The 18,622-nt window shown below is 41.8% G+C and overlaps 1 non-coding gene across 1 annotated transcript; it reads left to right on the forward strand.

Annotated features, from left to right (window-relative positions):
• Window positions 1–18,009: 18,009 nt before the first annotated feature.
• Window positions 18,010–18,117, forward strand: LOC130937484 (small nucleolar RNA R71). Its single transcript, XR_009068703.1, has one exon. It is a non-coding gene; the product is annotated as a small nucleolar RNA R71 (small nucleolar RNA).
• Window positions 18,118–18,622: the final 505 nt, after the last annotated feature.

The following is an 18,622-nucleotide window of genomic DNA, read 5'->3' on the forward strand; positions in this document are numbered from 1 at the left end:
TGACCAAAGGTCAGCCAAGCCTTAGCAGATCACTGCTCCAAAAGCAAAATTGATGAAAATCAACAAGCTTTTGTGGTGATAAGTTGAAACCTCGGTCCAATCAGATTAGACATGGCTTCTCAGCCAGCCAGATTTCAACAAATCGTCATGAAACTCTAGAAGTCATCTTCAAGAATTTCGAAAAAAAAAATACCTAATCTAAGCAACAAGATGAACCGTCAGTTGTCCAAACTAGAACAATCCCCGGCATTGTTACCAAAAGCTTGCTCAAAACTTGAACAATCCCCGGCAACGGCGCCAAAAACTTGGTGCGCGAAATTGTGAACAATACTTTTTCACAACTCTCATAATCCCCGGTAATGGCTCCAAAAACTTGGTCGCTCAATACCATGGCATTACACAACTTCGCACAACTAACCAGCAAGTGCACTGGGTCGTCCAAGTAATAAACCTTACGCGAGTAAGGGTCGATCCCACGGAGATTGTTAGTATTGAAGCAAGCTATGGTCATCTTGTAAATCTTAGTCAGGCAAACTCAAAGGTATATGATGATGAACGAAAATAACATAAAAGATAAAGATAGTGATACTTATGCAATTCATTGGTAGGAACTTCAGATAAGCGCATGAAGATGCCTTCCCTTCCGTCTCTCTGCTTTCCTACTGCCTTCATCCAATCCTTCTTACTCCTTTCCATGGCAAGCTTATGTAGGGTTTCACCATTGTCAGTGGCTACCTCCCATCCTCTCATTGAAAACGATTGCATATGCTCTGGTCACAGCATAGCGGAATTCATCTGTCGGTTCTCAATCAGACCGGAATAGAATCCAGTGATTCTTTTGGTGTCTGTCACTAACGCCCCGCCCTCAGGAGTTTGAAGCACGTCACATTCATTCAGTCATTGAATCCTACTCAGAATACCACAGACAAGGTTAGACCTTCCGGATTCTCTTGAATGCTGCCATCAGTTCTCGCCTATACCACGAAGACTCTGATCTCACGGAATGGTTGGCTCGTTTGTCAGGCGAGCACTCGGTTGTCAGGCGATCAACCATGCATCGTGCAATCAGGAATCCAAGAGATATTCACTAGGCCTCAGATGCTTGTAGAACAAGAGTGGTTGTCAGTCACTTTGTTCATGGGTGAGAATGGTGATGGGCGTCAATCATCACCTTCCTCAAGTTGAAGAACAAGTGATATCTTGGACAAAGAACAAGCGGAATTGAATAGAAGAACAATAGTAATTGCATTAATACTCGAGGTGCAGCAGAGCTCCACACCTTAATCTATGGTGTGTAGAAACTCCACCGTTGAAAATACATAAGAACAAGGTCTAGGCATGGCCGAATGGCCAGCCTCCCAAAGTGATCAAAAGATCTCCAGAAAAAGGTTCCAAAGATCCGATCCCCCTAATACAATAGTAAAAGGTCCTACTTATAGAAAACTAGTAGCCTAAGGTGTACAGAAATGAGTAAATGACATAAAAATCCACTTCCGGGCCCACTTGGTGTGTGCTTGGGCTGAGCAATGAAGCATTTTTCGTGCAGAGACTCTTCTTGGAGTTAAACGACAGCTTTGGTGCCAGTTTGGGCGTTTAACTCCCATTTGGGTGCCAGTTCCAGCGTTTAACGCTGGGATTTCTTGAGGTGACTTTGAACGCCGGTTTGGGCCATCAAATCTTGAGCAAAGTATGGACTATCATATATTGCTGGAAAGCCCAGGATGTCTACTTTCCAACGCCGTTGAGAGCGCGCCAATTGGGCTTCTGTAGCTCCAGAAAATCCGCTTCGAGTGCAGGGAGGTCAGAATCCAACAGCATCTGCAGTCCTTTTGAGTCTCTGGATCAGATTTTTGCTCAGATCCCTCAATTTCAGCCAGAAAATACCTGAAATCACAGAAAAACACACAAACTCATAGTAAAGTCCAGAAAAGTGAATTTTAATTAAAAACTAATAAAAATATAATAAAAACTAACTAAAAGGTACTAAAAACATACTAAAAACAATGCCAAAAAGTGTACAAATTATCCGCTCATCAAGCCTCCTGGCTCAATTTCTCCTCCAAGGTAATGCTTGACTGATAAACCACTATTTTATGGTTTATCTTGTGTTTAATTGAGTGGTTTTTATCAAGCCTTTGCACACTTATTCATACTATTTGCATGGTTTTACATTCTCATTCCTGATTTTGTGCTATGACTAAAAGCATGCTTCTTGGGTCTTAATTTAGTTAATTTTAATTCCCTCTTATTATCATTCGATGCCTTGATATGTGTATTAAGTGATTTTAGAGATTACAGGGCAGAAATGGCTTAGAGGATGGAACGGAAGCATGCAAAAGTGGAAGGAATACAAGAAGTTGAAGGAACTGCAAAGCTGTCAGCCTGACCCTATCGCACTAAAACGACCATAACTTGAGCTGCACATGTCCAAATGATGCGGTTTTAGTTGCATTGGAAAGCTAACGTCTGGGGCTTCGATTTGATATATAATTTCCTATAGTGGCCATATAGTTAGGCGACGCGAACACGTGCTCCACGTGGATGCATTGCATCTGCAAAAATTAGCGTGGCAGAATTCGTTTCCAGTGAATCCTGGGCCATTTTCGGCCCAGTTTTAAGCCCAGAAAACACAGATTAAAGGCTGCAAAGTAGAGGAATGAAGGGGGGAAGACTCATAATTCACTTTTCATAATTTAGATGTAGTTTTTAGGGAGAGAGGTTCTCTCCTCTCTCTTAGGTTTTAGGATTAGGATCTCCTTTAGTCATTAGGATTGTTTCTTCGTACCTGGTTCAATAATTTATGTTTCTCTTCTATTTTTGTTCACTCTGAAGCTTTTATTTGTACTTGATTTATGTTGCCCAATTGGATTATGAACTTTTCCATGTTAGAATTGACATCTCCATTCAATTTAATTTGAGGTATTCCAGATATTTATGATTTTAACTTAGCTTTCTATATTCTTGGTTTTGGTTGATTAATTGGTAACTCTTGAGTTGTCAAACTCAACGTGATTGAAAATTATTATCCTTGCTGATTGATTAGATTCCTATAACTCTAGTCTTTCCTCAGGAGTTGACTAGGACTTTAGGTGTTAAATTAATTTGTCCACTTAACTGACCTTCATAGTTAGAGGTTGACTTAGTGGTAGTAGAAATATAATTCTCATCACCATTCATAAGGATAACTACGATAGGACTTCCAGTTTTCATACTTTGCCAAGAGATTTTATTAGTTATTAATTTATTAATTTCCTGCAATCCATTTCTCTTGTTCAAAACCTTTTCAAAACCCAAAAACACTGTTTTCCATAACCAATAGTAAAACATACTTCCCTTCAATTCCTTGAGAAGACGACCCGAGGTTTGATTACTTCGGTTTATAAATTTTACTGGGTTTGTTACTTATGACAACCAAACATTTGTAAGAAAGGTTGATTGCTTGGTTTAGAAACTATACTTACAACGAGAATTTATTATAACTTCTAAACCATCAATCTTCAGTTCTTCAAAATGGCGCCGTTGCTGGGGAATTGCAAACGCGTGCCTTATTATTGGTTATTGTAAATATTTTTCAAAAATTTTTTTTTCAGATTTCTATTAAAATTTTTATCTTATCTTATCTTATTTCAAAATCAAATTTCAAATTTCAAATCTTTTTCAAAAAAAAAATCATATCTTTTTCAAAATCTTATCTTATCTTTTTTTTCAAAAATCATATTTTTTTCAAAATATTTTCCTTTTTGTTAGTTTTTGTTTTTATTTTCTCTCACTACTATGAACTCTCACCCCTTTGGCTATGAGTCGGGTTACAATTATATTGCAGGAAGAGGAGATTATAATGACAACTTGCATCAATGATGGGACAATCAAAGATGGGAGGAGCTACAAGGATTTGATCAACCCTCATGGCAACAACTACCTCCAATGGACTATTAACAACCGTTCCGTGATGCATATCAAGGCAATGCCTATGGTGAGCACTCTTTTGATTATCAATAACCACCACCATATGCCTATGAACCCCCTCCTCAATATAACTTTGGACCACCATACTCACAAGCCCCTTTCCACTATTCACCTTCATATGACCCTAACCCGTATCCACCATACCAACCACCTTATGAGCCAAATGAACCACACATAGAACCACCCCCATTCCAACATAATTACTCTCATGAACCACCACCTCAATATACACCATCTCCTTAACATTATCAAGATGAACCCTCTTGTCCACCCCAAACCTCCATGGAGAACACACTTACCTCTCTCAGGGGTCTCACTTCTAAACTCCAAAATCTTATATCCTGCATGGACCAATCCTCTACCTCGAATACTCAACCCTCAAGCTCCAGTGCACTTCCATCTCAACAACAGAATGATCTCTCCATTCCATCACCACCATCCATGGAAGAACACCCACATCCATCAATCAAGAGCAACATGATCCCAATGATGCTATTAACATAGAACAAGAGAGAATGGATCATCTTCACGAATTCATACTTTATAAAGAGCTAGAGGAGGCACTAAAGGTGAAGGTAGAAGAGACCTTTGCAGATGAAGGAGTAGTTGAAGGGAGTTATCATAGAAAAGAAGCCATTAAGGAGGAATACGATTTCATATTTAAACACCTGGATCAAGCGATAAATCGATTACCTTTCCGACGTTCGGACATTCAAGGAACCCCCATGGCTTCATATGGAGAATCTACTGAAGAACATGGCAGGAAGGAGAAGTTAGACACTCCGGTGGACAGTGAGCAACACGATTTGGTATTGGAACAATTGGAAGAAGCTACGCCTGCCATTGAAGAAGAAAAAGTGGTTGAAGACTTAGGAGATGCTGAACCTCCATGGGAAAGTCAAGTTATAGAGCCTCCTTTAAAGAAGTTTGAATTTGATGTTGAGGAGGGTGTACAACCTCCAAAGCATATCATGGTTGAAGACTTTGAAGGGGATGATCAAGAGATGGATTCAATCATTAATGAATTCTTATCTACATTTGAATCCTTCCCCATTGGACTTGACATGGAGATTAAAAAAGAAGAAGCACAACCTCACATGCCCTTGGTGGACAATGAAGAAGGGATTGAATTGGAAGATAACCACCAAGAGGAGGAGGTTGATATTGAAGAAGATTGCAAAGAGGTGGAAGTTGTCAAAGAAGAGCACAAGGGAGTGGAGCTTGCAAGATCATTAGAAACACCTCTCCCGAAGCCATTACCGTCCAACACAATGTTCAAGTGGGTAAAATTCTTATCTTTGACCTTTACTTTCCCACTTGAATATGGGCTTCTAGAGACGGATGGTCAACTTAGAGCTCTTTGTGGCATTAAGATCAAGAAGAAGATGGTTAGTGGTTGGAGTTGTCAAGCAAGGTTCAACATGGTTGTATGCTCCAAGTTGACATGCAAAGTTTGGTGTAAAGCTCAGTTGAATGGGTCTATGAAGTTATTTGGCAGCTCCCCTGAGGATTCTAGGAAGTTATTTGACAGCTCTCCTGAGGATTCAGATTGCTTGCCACCCAGATGGAATCATCAGGATCCACTTGAAGACGGGTGCACAAGCAAAGTTTGGGATCCCAGAGGCTGTGGGAATTCCAAACACTGGTGGAGATTTTTGGATGAATACAAGCACAAGCCACCATAACAAGGAGCTCACCAGAATGTCCAACTTAAGGACTTTAACAAAAACTGCTAGGTGGGAGACAACCCACCATGGTATGATCGTTCCTTTTTTTCAGTTTAAATTTTATTCTGTTTTTGAGTTTTGATTGAACCTGGAATTTTGCATAACATTCATTGCATTTTGCATAATGCATCAATTAAAAAAAACAAAAAAATAAGAAAAGGGCACGCGACGCGACAGCGTCGCCGACGCGTCCGCGTCCCCTGTGCCTTAGGAAGAAAAGAGACTTTATAGAGAGTCACGCGAGAGCGTGGCTGGAGGCATGCCTTTGGCATAAATTGGTCCACGCGACCGCGTCGATGACGCATCCGCATCATGTGGGAAAAATGCCTCCCACGCGTCCGCGTCACCCACGCGAACGCGTGCCTCAAAATTGACGTAAAAAGGGTGTATGGCCGAAAGTTGAGCGAGAATTGGGCTGGACTCGTGCAAGAAGCACGAGCCCTGCCACGCGTACGCGTACCCCACGCATTTGCGCCGTTTTCAAATTCAGGCCATCCACGCGATCGCGTTAACCACGCGATCGCGTCACCCAAAGATTTGGCAATATGAGTTTCAAACAGAGAGTTGCGTGACCGCGAGGCTGCCCTCGCGCTAATGGCACAAAACCGTGTGGATGACGCGTCCGCGTCATTTCATAGAAGCGCTATTCGCGCGAACGTGTCACTCATGCGTCCGCGTCACAAGCGGCACACAGTTTATCCAAATCAGCCAAATATCTTATCTTTTCTTACCCATATCTAAATCTTTTCTTTCCTTCTTATTTCTTTCTTCCTCCTTTCTTACTTTCTTTTTTCTTTTTCATTGGTGTTAAAATTCTCTCTTCAACTATTGCTTCTTTTCTTGAATTATTATGGTGCTTCATGACTTATTTTATTCTGATTGGGTATTATTCATAAGTCAATGCTAATTTTTATAATACTAATATTCCTTTTGCATTGATATGCACTTACTCTACCTTGCATTACCCACACTCTCTTTCTCATTGTTGCAATTTTTTGCACTATTGATATGCCATGTGCTTTTATTATTTTCTCACTTGCATGTTGTAGATACCATGTAATTGAGACCTTTATTATTTGGCATTAACACCCATATTTTATTTATGTTCTTATCTTTATTTTTGGGTTACTTTCCTTCCTTTTTCACTTCTTTCAGGATGGCCACCACGAAGAGAAAGGAAGAACATCTATATGGGGAGACAGGCAAGTCAATCTACACAATCTATAGAGAAAGGCATCAGTTGGAGCAGCCCGTCCACCTGTACATCTTAGCATGCACCGAGGACGGTGCAGTCTTTAAGTGTGGGGAGGTCGATACCGATCTCCACGGGTTAGTTATTCTCTTCTCAACACCAATATTCTATTTTTTTTTTTTGCTCATTGTTGCATTGCATAATAAATTGCATGTGTAGTTGATTGTTTGCATCTAAGTACTACTTGGTTGAAAAATAATAAGTTTCTTTTTAAGACCCTATTTTTAAAAAATTTCACTAATTTAAATTAAAAAAATTATTAAAATTTTCTATGTGTTAAATTTGTTTGGAAGTTGTAATTGGAACATGGTTTTTGAGCTAAAGAACACACAACCCGTGAAAACTTTGAGCCTAAATACATGGTTACATTATTTAAACCATAACTATTTTTTTTCTTGTGTGTTTTCTTCTCTATAATTGCAATCTTTGCTTTGTTCCATTCTATATGTCCATTATTTAGTGTATTTACATACCTGCATGTGATTGAGGCCATTATTTGAATTTTTGCTCACTTATCCCAAATAAACCTACCTTTTACATCACCCTTGTTAGCCCCCTTGAGCCTTTTAATCCCCTTCTGTTCTATAACCACATTACTAGCCTTAAGCAGAAAAAACAAATTAAATTCTCAAGTTGAATCCTTGGTTAGCTTAAGATAGAAATTGTGTATCAACTAAGTGTAGGGAAATTTATGGGAACATGGGATGATAGGAAAAAGGTATTAAAGTGAATAAATTATTTGAAATTTGGGAGCATACTCATGTGAAATCAAAATAATTAAAACACCATGTGCATTGATATATTATTCTTATATTTCAAAAAAAAAAAGATTGAAAAAAAAAAGAAAAAAGAAAAAATTTTATTAAGTAATTAAATAAGGGGAAAAAAATTACCCCAGTACAAAAATTAAAGAATCAATGCACATGGAATAAAATCAAAAATAAAATTGGTGCATGAGTATGTAACACACAAGTGGAAAAAATTGGGCAGCTAGGCAAGATTTTTAGATTATATAGAGTATGTATATGTTAGGTGACATCTTAGACTAATCAAGGGTTCAATTATTAGCTCACTTAGCCTTATATATATACCCTTATCTTTACCTTAGCCCCATTACAACCTTGAAAAAGACCTCATGATGTTTGTATGTATACATTAAATATTTGTTGATTGGTTAGATGAAGAACAAAGTTTATAAAGCATGATTAGAGAAGAATATAGTGATTACTGTTCATACCCTGGGTCGAGGTGTCCGACCCGGGATGTTCTACAGACAAAGTGACCGACCTCTTCCGGTCAAGATGACCCGACCTCTTCTTAAAGAGCTCGGCCAAGTCACAGGAAAGCCCAATAAAAGGGCCCAAGCAGAGGAACACGACCCGAATCCAAGGGCGGCCCAAGCTTATAGAGATAAAGGTGGTTCCCTTAAAGATAAGATGACCTCGCTCGAAGATAAAGATAAGATAAGATAACTAACTTATCTTATCTAAGAAGGTCACTCTACGCCATTATAAATACACTGGAGCACCCAGGTATAACTCATACTCTGATTCTACAAAAAACCTGCTTAATACCCTTGCTAACTTAAGCAACGGAGTCCCTTGCAGGTACCCCCCACCCTCCGGGGACGAAGGATCAGCATTATCACCAAGTCTCACACGTCGGACACCGCGACTCTAAACACCTCCGTAAGATCGGACTCAGCAGCTCCGATCAGCATAAAAGATCTCGTCCGAAATCGACCTCTAGTTTCAGGTAACCCTCGGAACATTGGCGCCGATGCCGGGGAACCTGGAAGTCATCCCATTACCATGGCGGATGACCATGACAACGATCACACCTCAAATCTAGAAGAAAGAACGCCACACAAAAATGTGGGCACAACACCAAAAGATACTCCCCAAATCAACAATAAGAATTCCCCAAACGAGGGAGCCCTGGAAGCATTCCAAGATCGGTTAAAACAACTTGAGGAAGATGCCCTACGTCAACGAGAGGCCGAGAAGGATCTGCAAAGAGAAATAAGGAGACACCGGGAACTGGAAACCAAACTCCTAAAAATTGAAGCTGATGTCAAGACAAAAGCCAGCCGATCCACTCCCGAAGACAACGCACGAAAGGAGCAAGACCCATTCACCAAAGAAATCATGAAGACAAAAATCCCAAATGACTTTAAACTCCCTATACGACGGCACTACAGATCCCAGCCATCATCTCAGCAACTTCAGAAGCAGAATGTACCTCACCGATGCCTCAGATGCAGTTCGTTGCAAAGCCTTTCCAACCACTTTAACAAAAATAGCAATTAGATGGTTCGACAATCTCCCTCCTAGGTCCATCTCAAGTTTTGACGACATGGCTAAAAAATTCCTGGCCAGATTCTCCATCCAAAAGGACAAAGCTAAACATGCTCCGAGCTTACTAGGAATCAGACAAGGAGAGCGGGAAACCCTGCGTAATTACATAGAGAGATTCAACAAAACATGCATGGATATACAAAACCTTCCAACAGAAGCTGCCATCATGGGTCTCATTAATGGTGTGCGAGAAGGGCCTTTTAGCCAATCCATATCAAAGAAGTACCCCACATCTCTGAACGAGGTGCAGGAGCGAGCGAAAAAGTACATCAACATGGAGGAAAACTCCCTATTAGAAGAGACCTCAAAAGCAGGGTTCACCCCTCGGGATAAAGACAAAGATTCCAGAAAAAAAGGAAGATTGACATGGAGAGAAAATCAAAAAGTACCACAATTACACCCCTCTTCGGGTGTCTCTTGTGGATGTCTACAGAGAGGTTTGCAAACAGAAAAAATACCACCAGCTCGACCACTCAAAGAAAAAAAAGGAGGAGGAAACCGGGCTAAATATTGTGAATACCATCGGATCCGCGGGCACTCCACCAATGAGTGTTTTGACTTGAAAAACGTCATAGAAAAGCTCGTACGAGAAGGGAAGCTAGATCGCTACCTAGTCACCCGTGATGATGAATAAAGGAAAAGAAGAAGAGTAGAAGACGTCGGACCAACCGCACGATCATCCCGGATGCCAGAAAGACATGTCCACATGATACACGGTGGATTCGCCGGGGGAGGAATCTCCAAATCATCCCGCAAGAGACATCTCAAAGACGTATACCATGTCGCAGAAAAGAAGGAAACACTCGACATCTCGGCGATCACTTTTACCAAGGAAGACGCATTCGGCGTCACGGCAGGGCATGACGATCCCATGGTGATCACTATTATACTGGCAAACACAAATCTTCACCATACATTGATCGACCAGGGGAGCTCTGCCGATATCTTATTTAAAACTGCCTTCGACAAACTCGGTTTGGAAGAAAAGGAACTCAGAGCATATCCGGACAGCCTGTTCGGTTTAGGAGATACCCCGGTTCAACCAATGGGATACATCCCGCTCCACACAACTTTTGGAAAGGGAAGTCAGTCAAGAACACTCAAAATAGATTACATCGTCGTTGGCGTAAGCTCAGCCTACAATGCCCTAATAGGTCGGACAACGTTAAATCAACTCGGCGCAATAGTCTCGACTCCGCATCTATGCATGAAGTTCCCAACTGCAGAAGGAATAGCCACAGTAAAGGCAGACCAAAAAATGGCGCGCCGCTGTTACAACGAAAGTCTAAACCTCAGAGGTAGAGGAGAAGAATTCCACACAATCGAGCTCGGTGGAGTTCGGAGGCGGGAGAAACTCCGCCCACAACCTGAAGGAGAAATAGAGAAAATCCATATCGGGAACACCCCGGACCAAATAACCAACATCGGCACACTCCTAAAAGGGGACATAAAAGAATCACTCATACAGTTCCTACGCGACAACGCCGACCTCTTTGTGTGGAAGGCCGCACACATGCCAGGCATAGATCCCAAACTAATGTGCCACAAGCTAGTAGTCTACCCAGAATCTCGGCCGGTACAACAAAGGCGCAGAAAGCTAGGACCAGAACGCTTTCAAGTGGTGGAAGAACAGGTACGAGCTCTACTGGAGGCAGGCTTCATAAGAGAAGTCAAATACCCGCTATGGCTTGCTAATGTCGTTTTGGTAAAAAAGTCAAATGGGAAGTGGAGAATGTGCACTGACTATACCGATCTCAACAAAGCTTGCCCGAAAGATCCTTATCCGCTCCCAAACATCGACGCACTGGTAGATGCCTCCTCCGGATAAAAATACCTCTCCTTTATGGATGCATACTCGGGATATAACCAAATCCCAATGTACCCACCCGACCAAGAAAAAACCTCTTTCTTAACCCCAAAGGCAAATTACTGCTACATTGTTATGCCCTTCGGTCTCAAGAACGCGGGAGCCACTTACCAAAGATTAATGAATAAAGTTTTTTCGGAACACATTGGAAAGATCATGGAGGTCTACGTAAACGATATGCTAGTGAAGACGCAAAACGAAGAGATGTTATCATCCAACCTGACACAAGTATTCAACACCATAAGACAACACGGCGTGCGACTCAATCCCATAAAATGTACCTTCGCAGTAGAAGCTGGTAAATTCTTGGATTTTATGATCAGACAGAGAGGAATCGAGGCAAACCCGGACAAGTGCAGGGCCGTACTCGACATGAAAAGCCTGACTTGCATCAAAGAGGTACAACAACTCAACGGGTGGCTGGCAGCCTTGTCCAGATTCCTGGCGGGATCTGCAATAAGATCTCTCCCCTTCTACGCCACTTGGTGCACGAAATTGTGATCAATACTTTCCAAAACATAAACAATCCCTAGTAATGGCTCCAAAGACTTGGTGCTCAATACCATGGCATAAACACAACTTCGCACAACTAACCAGCAAGTGCACTGGGTCGTCCAAGTAATAAACCTTACACGAGTAAGGGTCGATCCCACGGAGATTGGTGGTATGAAGCAAGCTATGGTCATCTTGTAGATCTCAGTCAGGCAGACTCAAATGGGTATAGTGATGAACAAATAAAGCATAAAGATAAAGATAGAGATACTTATGTATATCATTGGTGTAAGAGCTTCAGACAAGCGTATGAAGATGCCTTCCCTTCCGTCTCTCTGCTTTCCTACTGCCTTCATCCAATCCTTCTTACTCCTTTCCATGGCAAGCTCGTGTAGGGTTTCACTGTTGTCAGCAGCTACCTCCCATCCTCTCAGTGAAAATACGTCCCTGATGCTCTGTCACAGCATAGGCTAATCATCTGTCGGTTCTCGTTCAGGCCGGAATAGAATCCATTGATTCTTTTGCGTCTGTCACTAACGCCCTAGCCTGCTAGGAGTTTGAAGCACGTCACAGTCATTCAATCATTGAATCCTACTCAGAATACCACAGACGAGGTTAGACCTTCCGGATTCTCTTGAATGCCGCCATCAGTTCTTGCCTATACCACGAAGACTCTGATCCCACGGAATGGCTGGCTCGTTTGTCAGGCGAGCACTCGGTTGTCAGTCGATCAACCATGCATCGTGTTATCAGGAATCCAAGAGATATTCACTAAGCCTCAGATGCTTGTAGAACAAGAGTGGTTGTCAGTCACTTTGTTCATGGGTGAGAATGATGATGGGCGTCAATCATCACCTTCATCAAGTTGAAGAACAAGTGATATCTTGGACAAAGAACAAGCGGAATTGAATAGAAGAACAATAGTAATTGCATTAATACTCGAGGTACAGCAGAGCTCCACACCTTAATCTATGGTGTGTAGAAACTCCACCGTTGAAAATACATAAGCATAAGGTCTAGGCATGGCCGAATGGCCAGCCTCCCAATGATCTAAGATAGCATAAAAATGAAGATAGCTACCCCGCCGATTCTCAAAGGATCTAAAATAATCCAAAGATGAAAATACAATAGTAAAAGGTCCTATATATAGAGAACTAGTAGCCTAAGGTGTACAAAGATGAGTAAATGACATAAAAATCCACTTCCGGGCCCACTTGGTGTGTGCTTGGGCTGAGCAATGAAGCATTTTCGTGTAGAGACTCTTCTTGGAGTTAAACGCCAGCTTTTATGCCAGTTTGGGCGTTTAACTCCCATTTGGGTGCCAGTTCCAGCGTTTAACGCTGGGATTTCTTGAGGTGACTTTGAACGCCGGTTTGGGCCATCAAATCTTGGGCAAAGTATGGACTATCATATATTGCTGGAAAGCCCAGGATGTCTACTTTCCAACGCCGTTGAGAGCGCGCCAATTGGGCTTCTGTAGCTCCAGAAAATCTACTTCGAGTGCAGGGAGGTCAGAATCCAACAGCATCTGCAGTCCTTTTCAGTCTCTGAATCAGATTTTTGCTCAGATCCCTCAATTTCAGCCAGAAAATACCTGAAATCACAGAAAAACACACAAACTCATAGTAAAGTCCAGAAAAGTGAATTTTAACTAAAAACTAATAAAAATATACTAAAAACTCAACTAAGACTACCAAAAACATACTAAAAACAATGCCAAAAAGTGTATAAATTATCCGCTCATCACAACACCAAACTTAAATTGTTGCTTGTCCTCAAGCAACTGAAAATCAAATAAGATAAAAAGAAGAGAATATGCAATGAATTCCAAAAACATCTATGAAGATCAGTATTAATTAGATGAGCGGGGCTTTTAGCTTTTTGCCTCTGAACAGTTTTGGCATCTCACTCTATCCTTTGAAATCCAGAATGGTTGGCTTCTTTAGGAACTCAGAATCCAGATAGTGTTATTGATTCTCCTAGTTAAGTATGATGATTTCTTGAACACAGCTACTTTATGAGTCTTGGCCGTGGCCCAAAGCACTCTGTCTTCCAGTATTACCACCGGATACATACATGCCACAGACACATAATTGGGTGAACCTTTTCAGATTGTGACTCAGCTTTGCTAAAGTCCCCAATTAGAGGTGTCCAGGGTTCTTAAGCACACTCTTATTGCCTTGGATCACAACTTTATTTCTTTCTTTTTCTTTCTTTTCTCTCTTTTTTTTTCGGTTTTTTTTTTCGCTTGCTTCCTCTTTTTTTTTTGTATTCACTGCTTTTTCTTGCTTCAAGAATCATTTTTATTGATTTTTCAGATCCTCAGTAACATGTCTCCTTTTTCATCATTCTTTCAAGAGCCAACCTTCATGAACCACAAATTCAAGATACATATGCACTGTTTAAGCATACATTCAGAGAACAAGAGTATTGCCACCACATCAAAACAATTAAACTGTTATAAAATTCAAAATTCATGCAATTCTTCTCCTTTTCAATTTAAGCACTTTTTATTCAAGAAAGGTGATGGATTCATAGGACATTCATAACTTTAAGGCATAGACACTAAGACACTAATGATCACAAGACACAAACATGGATAAACATAAGCATAGAATTCGAAAAACAGAAGAATAAAGAGCAAGGAAATCAAAGAACGGGTCCACCTTAGTGATGGCGGCTCTTTCTTCCTCTTGAAGATCCTATGGAGTGCTTGAGCTCCTCAAGGTCTCTTCCTTGCCTTTGTTGCTCCTCTCTCATGATTCTTTGATCTTCTCTAATTTCATGGAGGAGAATGGAGTGTTCTTGATGCTCCACCCTTAGTTGTCCCATGTTGGAACTCAATTCTCCTAGGGAGGTGTTCTTGCTCCCAATAGTCTTGTGGAAGGAAGTGCATCCCTTGAGGTATCTCAGGGATCTCATGATGAGAGGGGTCTCTTGTGTGCTCCATCCTTTTCTTGGTGATGGGCTTGTCCTCATCAATGGGGGTATCTCCTTCTATGTCAACTCCAACTAAATAACAGAGGTGACAAATGAGATGAGGAAAGGCTAGCCTTACCAAGGTGGAAGACTTGTCCGCCACTTTATAGAGTTCTTGGGCTATAACCTCATGAACTTCCACTTCTTCTCCAATCATGATGCTATGAATCATGATGGCTCGGTCTAGAGTAACTTCGGACCGGTTGCTAGTGGGAGTGATTGAGCGTTGAATGAACTCCAACCATCCTCTAGCCATGGGCTTGAGGTCATGCCTTCTTAATTGAACCGGCTTGCCTCTTGAATCTCTCTTCCATTGTGCGCCCTCTTCACATATGACTGTGAGGACTTGGTCCAACCTTTGATCAAAGTTGACCTTTCTAGTGTAAGGATGTTCATCTCCTTGCATCATAGGCAAATTGAATGCCAACCTTACACTTTCCGGACTGAAATTCAAGTAATTCCCCCGAACCATAGTAAGATAATTCTTTGGATCCGGGTTCATACTTTGATCATGGTTCTTTGTGATCCATGCATTGGCATAGAACTCTTGAACCATCAAGATTCCGACTTATTGAATGGGGTTGGTAAGTACTTCCCAACCTCTTCTTCGGATCTCATGGCGGATCTCCGGATATTCACTCTTTTTGAGTGAAAAGGGGACCTCGGGGATCACCTTCTTCAAGGCCACAACTTCATGGAAGTGGTCTTGATGCACCCTTGAGATGAATCTATCCATCTCCCATGACTCGGATGTGGAAGCTTTTGCCTTCCCTTTCCTCTTTCTAGAGGTTTCTCCGGCCTTGGATGCCATAATGGTTATGGAAAACGAAAAAGCAACGCTTTTACCACACCAAACTTAAAATGGTTGCTCGTCCTCGAGCAAAAGAAGAAAGAAGAGAGTAGAAGAAGAAGAAATGAGAAAGAGGGAGATGGTGGTGTATTCGGCCAAAGAGGGGGAGAAGTGTTGTTTAGGTTGTGTGAAAATGAAGGGGTGAAGAAGGGTTTATATAGGAGAGAGGGGAGATGAGGTTCGGCCATTATGGGTGGGTTTGGGAGGGAAAGTGGTTTGAATTTGAAGGGTGAGGTTGGTGGGGTTTTATGAAGGATGGATGTGAGTGGTGAAGAGAAAGATGGGATTTGATAGGTGAAGGGTTTTTGGGGAAGAGGTGTTGAGGTGATTGGTGAATGGGGGAAGAAGAGAGAGAGTGGTGGTGGGGTCCTGTGGGGTCCACAGATCCTGTGGTGTCAAGGAAAAGTCATCCCTACACCAAATGTTGCTCAAAATCACGTTTTGAGCTATTTCTGGCGTTAAACGCCGGGCTGGTGCCCATTTCTGGCGTTTAATGCCAGGTTCTAGCCCTTTTCTGGCGTTTAACGCCAGTCTGGTGCCCCTTTCTGGCGTTAAACGCCCAGAATGGTGCCAGACTGGGCGTTAAACGCCCAAATGCTAGCTTCACTGGCGTTTAAACGCCAGTGAATTCTTCCTCCAGGGTGTGCTGTTTTTCTTCCTGTTTTTCATTTTGTTTTTGCTTTTTCAATGGATTTTGTGACTTCTTATGATCATCAACCTACAAAAAACATAAAATAACAAAGAGAAATAGTTAATTATAAAACATTGGGTTGCCTCCCAACAAGCGCTTCTTTAATGTCAGTAGCTTGACAGAGGGCTCTCATGGAGCCTCACAGATACTCAGAGCAATGTTGGAACCTCCCAACACCAAACTTAGAGTTTGACTGTGGGGGTTCAACACCAAACTTAGAGTTTGGTTGTGGCCTCCCAACACCAAACTTAGAGTTTGACTGTGGGGGCTCTGTTTGTCTCTGATTTGAGAGAAGCTCTTCAAGCTTCTTCTCCATGATGACAGAGGGATGTCCTTGAGCCTTAAACACCAAGGATTCTTCATTCACTTGAATGATCAACTCTCCTCTATCAACATCAATCACAGCCTTTGCTGTGGCTAGGAAGGGTCTGCCAAGGATGATGGATTCATCCATGCACTCCCCAGTCTCTAGAACTATGAAATCAGTAGGGATGTAATGGTCCTCAATCTTAACCAAAACATTCTCTACAAGTCCATAAGCTTGTTTTCTTGAGTTGTCTGCCATCTCTAGTGAGATTTTTGCAGCTTGCACCTCAAAGATCCCTAGCTTCTCCATTACAGAGAGGGGCATGAGGTTTACACTTGACCCTAAGTCACACAAGGCCTTCTTGAAGGTCATGGTGCCTATGGTGCAAGGTATTGAAAACTTCCCAGGATCTTGTCTCTTTTGAGGTAATTTCTGCCTAGACAAGTCATCCAGTTCTTTGGTGAGCAAAGGGGGTTCATCCTCCCAAGTCTCATTTCCAAATAACTTGTCATTTAGCTTCATGGTTGCTCCAAGGTATTTAGCAACTTGCTCTTCAGTGACATACTCATCCTCTTCAGAGGAAGAATACTCATCAGAGCTCATGAATGGCAGAAGTAATTCCAATGGAATCTCTATGGTCTCATTTTGAGCCTCAGATTCCCATGGTTCCTCATTGGGGAACCCAGAGGAGGTTGGTGTACGCCCATTGAGGTCTTCCTCAGTGGCGTTCACTTCCTCTCTTTCCTCTCCAGATTCGGCCATGTTTATGGCTTTGCACTCTCCTTTTGGATTTTCTTCAGTATTGCTTGGGAGAGTACTAGGAGGGAGTTCAGTGATTTTCTTGCTCAGCTGACCCACTTGTCCTTCCAAATTCCTATTGGAAGACCTTGTTTCAGTCATGAAACTTTGAGTGGTTTTGATTAGATCAGAGACCATGGTTGCTAAGTCAGAGGTATTCTGCTTAGAACTCTCTGTCTGTTGCTGAGAAGATGATGGAAAAGGCTTGTTATTGCCAAGCCTGTTTCTTCCACCATTATTGTTATTGAAACCTTGTTGAGGTCTCTCTTGATTCTTCCATGAGAAATTTGGGTGATTTCTCCATGAAGAATTATAGGTGTTTCCATAGGGTTCTCCTAGGTAATTCACCTCTTCCATTGAAGGGTTCTCAGGATCATAAGCTTCTTCCTCAGATGAAGTATCCTTAGTACTGCCAGGTGCATTTTGCATTCCAGACAGACTTTGAGAAATCAAATTGACTTGTTGAGTCAATATCTTGTTCTGAGCCAAAATGGCATTCAGAGTATCAATCTCAAGAACTCCTCTCTTCTGACTAGTCCCATTGTTCACAGGATTCCTTTCAGAAGTGTACATGAATTGGTTATTTGCAACCATTTCAATTAGCTCTTGAGCTTCTGTAGGCGTCTTCTTCAGATGAAGAGATCCTCCAGCAGAGCTATCCAAGGACATCTTAGATAGTTCAGAGAGACCATAATAGAAAATACCTATGATGCTCCATTCAGAAAGCATGTCAGAGGGACATTTTCTGATTAATTGTTTGTATCTTTCCCAAGCTTCATAGAGGGATTCTCCATCCTTCTGTCTGAAGGTTTGGACCTCCACTCTAAGCTTACTCCATCTTTGTGGTGGAAAGAACTTTGCCAAGAAGGCATTGACTAGCTTTTCCCAAGAGTCCAGGCTTTCTTTAGGTTGAGAGTCCAACCATATTTTAGCTCTGTCTCTTACAGCAAAAGGGAATAGCATCAGTCTATAGACCTCAGGGTCTACCCCATTAGTCTTGACTGTGTCACAGATTTGCAAGAACTCAGCTAAGAACTGATGAGGATCTTCCATTGGAAGTCCGTGGAATTCGCAATTCTGTTGCATTAGAGAAACTAATTGAGGCTTAAGCTCAAAGTTGTTTGCTCCAATGGCAGGGATAGAGATGCTTCTCCCATAGAAGTCGGGAGTAGGTACAGTAAAGTCACCCAGCACCTTCCTTGCATTGTTTGCATTGTTGTTGTTTTCGGCTGCCATGTCTTCTTTTTTTTTGAAGAATTCGGTTAGGTCCTCTACAGAGAGTTGTGCCTTAGCTTCTCTTAGCTTTCGCTTCAAGGTCCTTTCAGGTTCAGGGTCA

This window comes from Arachis stenosperma, chromosome 6 (genome assembly GCF_014773155.1).
Source record: "Arachis stenosperma cultivar V10309 chromosome 6, arast.V10309.gnm1.PFL2, whole genome shotgun sequence".
Classification (NCBI taxonomy): domain Eukaryota; kingdom Viridiplantae; phylum Streptophyta; class Magnoliopsida; order Fabales; family Fabaceae; genus Arachis; species Arachis stenosperma.